Raw genomic sequence first — 9,218 nt, forward strand, 5'->3', positions numbered from 1 at the left:
TTTTGGCGCACCCTGATAACGGGTTGTGTGTATCTTGAGTGCATTATTTTTAGGGGGGAATTCCATTACCATCTGCTTCTCCTCGCTCGACTCTTCAGATCGATTTCTCAGTGTTTGAAAAGAAATGTTACACACGGAAACGAAATAAATAAATAGATAAATAAATAAATAAAATAGGTAACGAACTCAATACGAATAGAATGTGAAATTACTCGGTTCTCAGTAACACAGCAGTAAATATGATTACGAAAATTAAACAAGGAGCGTAAGTGTAATAGGAAGGAATATATAATCTTCGTCAATAAAAAATAAAAGAAAAAAGAAACCGTTAATATTACCGCAAAACAAGGCAAGGAAGGAATAATGAAATAGAGTGAAGAATAAATAAAGATTAAATTATTTATGAAAAAAAAAATCAAACTCCCTAAAAGAACCAATAAGAAGAGAAATTTGATAGAAAAGCTAAAACGCCTTTCCAAGAAAGAATAAAGAAATAAAGAATTAGGTAAGATTAAGCTCTCTCTCTCTCTCTCTCTCTCTCTCTCTCTCTCTCTCTCTCTCTCTCTCTCTCTCTCTCTCTCTCTCTCTGTGTATATATATATATATATATATATATATATATATATATATATATATATATATATATATATATATATATATATATATATATATATATATATATATATATATAATCAGAAACCTTAACAATAAGAAAGATCTTACAAGGGAAGAATGAAAAAATAAAGAAGAGCGAAAAAATTAAATAATGGTAAAATTATTTATTAAAAAGAAAAAAAAAGACTCAGAAACCTTCTAGGAAAAAAACATAAGAAAAGATTATTGACGGAAGAGCTAAAAGATCTTGTCATGAAAAAAAATAAATAAATTAAAATGAAGACGAACAAGAGATCAAGTAAGATAAAATTACTTAAAATAAATATTTAAATAATAAATAAAAGCAGAACCATCCTGAATGATCCTTTTTTAACTGAAAATTATTATTTTCATAGGCCATTGTCAGTGTTGTTGTTGGTGGTATTACTATTGTTCTTAATGATGATGATAATAATGTAATTGCTTCAGTCCAATTGCAGAGCACGCACAAGCTGGTCCCCACTCACCACTCGCCCACCAGTTTTTTTTTCCGGACCGACAGTTTGTACTCATAAGCGTTTCAGAGTTAAAGAAGACCCACATCTACTCACAACAAAGAGCGCCTCTGCTGCCTAATCCGAGAAAAGCTAGAGCACAGGAAAAAAATTGCACGAGTGTACTTCAATCATGCAACGTTGATAATACGCAAAAAGAAAGAGTGGTAGTGGGCTCTGCATCATCTCTCTCTCTCTCTCTCTCCTCCTCTCTCTCTCTCTCTCTCTCTCTCTCTCTCTCTCTCTCTCTCTCTCTCTCTCTCTCTCTCTCTCTCTCTCTCTCTCTTTCTCTCTCTTTCTCTCAGTGCATAGTACATGAAGCCATGACGGTGCTGAGATTAATCTGTCGAGACATATGTAATGTTTGTGTATGTTCAGGAACAGACCTTAACAGTGTTTCGTTGTATGTTTGGTGGTGAAAGAGTTTGCTCTCACTCTCTGCTCTCTGGTGACACACACGAGCAGGGAAGGAGCGAGGGAGAGGGTGACAGAAAGAGGGCAAGGTCGTAAGAGGAAGGGGGAGGAGGAAGGAGGAGGAAGAGGCGGACGGGGAGGAGAAGTGGAGGGTCTCGAAGGGACTCTGTGAGGAGATAAGAAGTAAGGTTGGAGAGAGAGAGAGAGAGAGAGAGAGAGAGAGAGAGAGAGGAGAGAGAGAGAGAGAGAGAGAGAGGAGAGAGAGAGAGAGAGAGAATAAAAATAAACGAGGGATATGCAGCTGAAGGAATGAGTGAGAGAAAGGAAGAGGGGGAAGAAAAGTTCGTAATTATGAAGAGAAGGGCAGAAAAAGAAGAAACTTATAGAAGATGAGAGACAAAACAAAAACAAAACAAAACAAAAAACGAGGAGAAAGAGTAAGAAGTCATGAAGAATAAAAGGGAGAAAGTAAAGAGATGATAAAATTATGTAAAAAAGAAAATACGAGTAGAGGATGAAATCAGGAGTATTGAAGAGAAAGAGAGAGACAGAGATAATGAAGAATGAAGGATTGTAGGATAAATGGATAGAGAGAGAGAGAGAGAGAGAGAGAGAGAGAGAGAGAGAGAGAGAGAGAGAGAGAGAGAGAGAGAGAGAGAGAGAGAGAGGGGGGGGGGGGAACTAAGCTAATGAGATAAAAAAAAGAAGAGATGATAACTGGCAGAGATAATGTAACAGGAAATAAAAGATAAATTAGGAGGCAAGAGAGCAGTGAGAGAGTTAATGACAAAATAAAAGACGTTGAAGAGAAAGAAGAGAGAAGAAGAAGAAACGAAGATAACAAGAATAATGGAAAACAACACGAGGAAGAGAAAAAGTAAGGAAGAACAAACACGATAATAACACCATTTTTTTTCTTTACGAACGAAGAAGAAAAGAAAAAAATGAAGTTAATGGAAGAGAGAGAGAGAGAGAGAGAGAGAGAGAGAGAGAGAGAGAGAGAGAGAGAGAGAGAGAGAGAGAGAGAGAGAGAGAGCACTTGCAGCCTTGGCTCTGTACCACTATTCCTTGGCACTTATTTAGACATTTACATAAACCACTTACCCCTCCCCCCTTCCCTTCTCTCCGTCCCATCAACAACTGCATACTGTCCTTCCTTCTCCCCTTCCTCCCCTTCCCTCCCCTCTCCCCCTACCGTGACGTGACGCGACGTAACTACAACCTTTCTCTCTCTCTCTCTCTCTCTCTCTCTCTCTCTCTCTCTCTCTCTCTCTCTCTCTCTCTCTCTCTCTCTCTCTCTCTCTCTCTCTCTCTCTCTCTGCGAAAGGAAGATAAAATTGTCTTTTAATAGAAGAAATTTTCTGTGCATTTTAACATTCTAATATACATATTTTTCTGTCTATTTATTTGTTTATTTATTTAGTTTCACATTCTTATTCACCGTTTCATTTTACTTTTAATCATTCATTCGTACATTTATCTCCCTTTTCGTGTGCTCTTAATTTGTTTCTTGGGCACACGCAGTGTTGGTCAGAAATGGAGTAAACTTCTGTACGTAAATTTTACCTCCACTAGGTACTCGTACTCGTATATTGCATGTTTCCCTCAGTGTGACGTTCTCCCATCAGATGCTGACAGTCTCTCAACAACACCAGACAAGTGATTGTTTCTTAGCACACCTGAGTTGAGGGACAGACCTGAACGCTAAACACGGTGGAAGGGAGTGTGGTGTGGCAGAGGAGATGAAATTGAGGTGGACGGGAGTGTGGTGGAGCAGAGGCGATGAGGTGAAGGTTAAGGCAGGAACGCTAGGCACGGTGGAAGGAAGTGTGATGTATTTGGTGACTGGCAGTAACTGTATACTTCCACTTCTGTATTACATAACTGACCACCACTGTATTTCCACTTCTGTATTACTTGACGAGGCGTGACTGTACCTCCACTCTAGTTTCGTCCATCCACGCGTGTAGTTTCTGACGTCCTTTCCTCCCGCGCACTTATCGCCGCCTCGCATCTGTCGGTTACTCCTCCGTAATTACGACTCTTGTTTGTGTGTTGCATGCTGTAGAATTCAAGCGGCCTCTTGGAACCTGCTTAACTCTTTCACTGCTACACGGAACAATTAGCAGCACGAAAAGCAATGGGTGAAGTCTTTATGACCATCTACAAGAAAATTAACGATGAAAAAGAATATATTTTGCATTTTCTTCCCAGTTCAGAGAACAACTAAAGGTATTTCAGAGTGACTGGTAATTAGGGAGAGGGCTAAATATTCCATTGTAGCGCAGAGTTGCCTAAAAGTAGAGAATTTTAAGCGCAGGATTTTACTACACACAATACGTAACATAATTGTAAGAGAACAGCTATTTAACTTAATAAAAATAATCTAATGTTAATCACAGAAATACTCCATTGTAGCTCAGAATTGTATAAAATTGAAGACTTTTCAAGCGAGGATTTTATTTGGCACTACGTAATTCACCGATTGGCAGAGAGCAGCCTTGGAGTTTAATGAAAATCATCCAATATGATCCCAACTGAAGAAGTGCAGAATGCTGGATTCGTAGGGCTGTGACCCTTTCTTCCTTGCTTCTGTGCACGTCTTTTGGGCACGTGACGTGTGTGTGTCCGTGCGTGCGTGTGTGCGTGCGTGTGCGTGGCTTGTGTAGTCACCTCTCGCTTGACAAGCCTGTATATGCGACATATATATTTGATCGTCCTTTCTCTTCCTCCTTCTTCCTTTCCTCCTCCTCCTCTTCCTCCTCCTCCTCCTCCTCCTCCTCCTCCTCCTTTCGTTGCTTTACTGAAGTTCTTGCTGACTGAAAAAAAAGTAGGAATAGTGGTACTTACAATGTCTTTTCAATATAAAATTTCATTAGTTTCTCATTATTACATTATATATATACTCGTATATATATATATATATATATATATATATATATATATATATATATATATATATATATATATATATATATATATATATATATATATATATATATATATATATATATATATATATATGTATTTATTAATTAATAAATTTATTTATTTATTAATTTATTTATTTATATATATTTTTTTTTACTATCCGTCCTGGGTGGAGGGAGCAGTGGGTGGGGAGGAGCCTTCGTCTTGGTTATCCTATTTTATTGCATGTTAGATAGTCAGATAGTCAAACATGTCTGCTTCCGTTTGTCCTCGTGTGTTTCTCTTCCTCCTCCTCCTCCACACTCCCATCATCTATATTAAGACATAATTATATAGTAACAGAAATAATAATGCGTAGGTACTCGTGCCAACATACTGTCACGAATTCTACGCAGTGGTGTCTGTTATTAATGTGTAACGTCCCTGATGATGCGGCGATACCCGAGATACCGGTGCCTTTGATAACGTGAGGGGTTTGTGTGTTTACAGACTGGGGTGTGTGCGCGCGTGTTAGTGAATGGGCTCATAGGTCTGTAATTTTGAAACGCTCTGCTCTCACTTCGACTATTTTCAAAGGTGTTTATCCAGATGCTTATGTAGAAATCTTGTTAATCTGTCACTAGAGCCGCAATAATACCGTCACTGAATGCACGTCTTTTCAACTCAAGCCTTATGAAAGCAGTGGAGGTGCGGCGCAGATGTGTTTCAGAATACGGTCTTACAGCCTCAAAACGCCTCGATCAGTATATCTCTACTCGTCATGATAGGCTGCAGTGGAAGTTACCAGGCTTGTACGTCAGTGTTTTCATGGTTCTAGGGAAAGTTCAACAAGGGCTTTGCATCATCGGTGAGAAAAAGTGCCCATGAAAACCCCGGAAAATCATCTTGGTGGCCTTTGCAATTTGTCGTGATGAGAACACAAAGCGTGGCAGAACACGGCCAGTGTGACGCACGGCGGGGTGGCTGACACGAGGAGGACCGACTTGCATGGACTGAATGTGTCTGAGAAGGATGTTATGAGGTCAGATTGAGTAGTATGTTTAGTCACGGTCAGGGGTCCTTATACCGCACTCTCTTCCACGGTGTCAAGAGGTCTCCATCAGCCCCCACCCAGCCCGTGACCTGCTAAGAGCCTATCTGAGCAGAAAATTTAGGTCTGTATTCTGAAACACTTCTGCGCCGCACCTCCACTACTTTCAAAAGGCTTCATTTGAAGTTACACTATTTTTTTAAGGGTGTCTTTATGGTTCTAGTGATAAATAAACAAGATTTCTACATTACTGACGGGAGAAACACTCTTGAGAACCTGGCTAGTCATTGCTGTGGCCTTTGAAAATAGTCGTGATGAGAGAGCAGAGTGTTTCTGAAGACGGGCCTTAAAGGATTAAAGGAAAACGCAGAGCACATTAGGAGTTACTCGACTTTAAGCTATTGTGTATACTTGTACGTTGTGGGTGAAGGTGTGTCAGGGCTAAGCATTTTTCTTCTTTATTATCATGACACCCTACGTCGCACATCTATTATGGTCTCTCTCTCTCTCTCTCTCTCTCTCTCTCTCTCTCTCTCTCTCTCTCTCTCTCTCTCTCTCTCTCTCTCTCTCTCTCTCTCTCTCTCTCTCTCTCTCTCTCCACGTGTGTGCTGCTTGGCATCGTCGCCATTGTTGCCTCATTGAAATAAACATCTCATCCACCCTCCACCCTCCAGTCGCTCACAGGACATACTGAGGTGCGCACGACTACTCCTCTGCCTTGCCGTGTGAGGGAAGGTGAGGTGGCGAGTGATGCAACTGAGAAAGGAGATATGTAGGAAAGAGTGGAAAATTAATTTGATACGAAGGAAGAAAACTTGAAGAAATAAGAGATCTGCAAAGAGAGGAAATAAAAACTGACACGAATACTGGTGCGAAGAAAAATAAAGAGAACTGAATTGAAGGGAAAATGGGTAAGAAAAGAAGGAAACTTTGAGTCAAGACGAAAGAAGGGAAGAGAAAGAGGAAACACAGGAAAACAAAGTCGAGACTGAGGAAGAAAATATAGTAAAAAAGTGGAAAAGGAGGGAGGAAAGAGGAAAGAGAGTAGGAGAATAAGGATACAAGATGTGAAAAACGGAATAACGAAACGCAAGGAAGGGAGAACAGGGAACAGGGAAAACCGACACTGACGAAGAGAAATTATGAATGGGCGATATGAAGGAATACACTTTTTTTTATTGTTTTTAGCTGCTTGGAGTATATGTAATGTTGAAATGGTTACCTGAAATCTCTCTCTCTCTCTCTCTCTCTCTCTCTCTCTCTCTCTCTCTCTCTCTCTCTCTCTCTCTCTCTCTCTCTCTCTCTCTCTCTCTCCAGTCAGAAGTGCGTATTAACATTTAACGTGTGTATGTGTGTATCTTGATAAGAGCAGATGAAGACAGCCCCGTACATGACAATAATTCTTAGCTACAGGAAAACGGCGTGGGAAGAAAAGAAAAAAAAATCCTTCATTGTTGTTGGCGTTCTGTGGCAACAACCAAGACTCCACCGCCATGTCGTGCTGCTGCTTACAAGTTCACCAGATTACTTCCTTCCTCCTTGTCACTCTTACTTTCCTTATATTTTGCTTCTTCCCTGCCACTTACTTCCACCAGCTGGCTACCATCACCGCCATCCTGCCTCCCGCCTTCTGTCGCGCCTCAGCTTCACCACGCCTTCCGCGCCAGTTGACCTCATTTGTCTGCATGAACCAAGTGGTGCCTGCAGGTGGGCGAGGGTTGGGTGGGGGACTAGGGACGTCTTACTCTCCCCTCCCCCTCCGCCTTCATAGATTATGGAAGACGTTTTTTTTTTTTTTTTAAGAGTTTCGTTGCGGTTGTTATCTGAGGCCTGGAACACGACGCGACGCTCTGATTGGCCGATTGCCCTTGTTTTTGCCGGGAAATCTGACGCAGCTGGGGTGCTGAGCGGATGTCACACAGCTGAGTTTAGTCCACACTTGCTCGCCTTGTTCCGGTGGCTCGGCCTTGAGCACGGACTCTAAACCATGGTACAATTTGGCCGGTATTCTAAAACGCTTTCCTTTCTCACCACGAATATTTTTAAAGGCCACAGATGATTAGCTGGGTCCTCAAGAGTGTTTTTTTTTTTTTCCTGTTTATAGCGTAAAAATCCCGTTAGTATCTCACTAAAACTTTAAAAACACTCTTAAAAATCCGTGTCACTTCAACTAGAGCCTTTTGAATGTCGTTGAGGTGCGGCACAAAAGGGTTTCTGAATACGGTCTATTCGCGTGGTGGTGCTGGTGTCACGTGACAGACAGGACAGCGGGGCTTTCTTCCGCACTGAACAATGGAACAACAGCCAGCAGAATTATACCAAATTTTATTGTAACATGCTCTCATTCATCGTAATTTTACTTACAATTGCGTTTCGCCTGGCGTAACAGTGGCGTGGGGACTGCAGCACAGGACACAGGAATGGCTCTGCGGTCCTCAAAGTGACCACAAGTCAACACCTCACTCACGGTGGCGATGTCATGTCAATAATTGTGATTTTAGTGCATAAGACCACATATTGAAACAGTTCTGCGCTGCACCTCTACTACTTTCAAAAGACTCTAGTTGAAGTTACACGGGTTTTTTTAAGTTTTTAAGGTTTTAGTGACAGATTAACAAGATTTCCACATTATTAACAGGAGAAAGAATTTTTTGTAACCTTTGAAAATAGTCGTGGTGAAAGAGCAGAGCGTTTCTGAACACGGGCCAAAGATCTCGCCAGCACGTAATTATTGCCCTAGAGATAAATGTAGCCTTCAGTAAGTAACTGTTACTGAATCTGGACGCGTCATGTGGTTAGTAAGACCATCGTCATCATCCAAATAACACATAATTATAGCAGGATCTAATCTATCACCCGTAATTTCGTTTCTGCTGAGAAGCGTACAGTGTGCCTGGATGAGTGTGCCGCCCCTGCCACCGTCGCCACCGCCCGCCACACAAGTCTGCGGGAGTGAGTGGACGCGGTTCGATCCGTCTGGGCAGCGAGCGCAGATCAGCCTATACTCGTACATACAAAACGAGAGACGTAAACCTTTCCCGCTAACATTCTTCCCTCATTCTTTTCTTATCGTTTAGTGTTCATTATTTACTTATTTATTCATCCACTCATTCATTCATTCATTCAATCATACATTCATTTATTATTTTTACATTTTACGTCTTGTCATGATTCAGTCTGTTATTATAGTTCTTCGTGACGCTAACTTTGTTATTGATGGCGTTGCCTTTCCCCTGACGCATTCTTATATCAAACACGCACGGCAATAAGCAAAACATACAATGCTGCCTAGTACATATCCTTATAATGGTCCGTATTCTGAAACGCTTTGCTTTCTCACGACGACTATTTTTCAAAGGCCACAGAGATGATTAACCGGATTCTCAAGACTCCTGTCAGTAATGTAGAAATCTTATTAATCTGTCAATAGAACCGTAAAAAACACCATTAACAACCAGAGTCTTTTGAAAGTAGTGGAGGTGCGGCGCAGAAGTGTTTCAGAATATAGTCCCGTCTTGAAATAGATTTAGAAAAGAGGTAAGAAAAATGGTTCTCAAATAGAATGGTAGATGAACTGAATGGACCCAATTGAGTCATTAGGGAGCTTTAAAAGATTAGATGAATTTATGGAGAGGTGGAAATAAGTAGGTTTTTTTTTTTTTCTTACAAGGACTGCCACGTGTATAGGCCTGATG

The 9,218-nt window shown here is 40.9% G+C and overlaps 1 pseudogene; it reads left to right on the forward strand.

Moving 5' to 3' along the window:
- The first annotated feature begins 8,931 nt into the window (after positions 1 to 8,931).
- The window catches only part of LOC135097883 (Y+L amino acid transporter 2-like), an 11,902-nt pseudogene continuing 11,615 nt past the window's right edge, over positions 8,932 to 9,218 (forward strand).

This window comes from Scylla paramamosain, unplaced genomic scaffold (assembly GCF_035594125.1).
Source record: "Scylla paramamosain isolate STU-SP2022 unplaced genomic scaffold, ASM3559412v1 Contig35, whole genome shotgun sequence".
Lineage (NCBI taxonomy): Eukaryota > Metazoa > Arthropoda > Malacostraca > Decapoda > Portunidae > Scylla > Scylla paramamosain.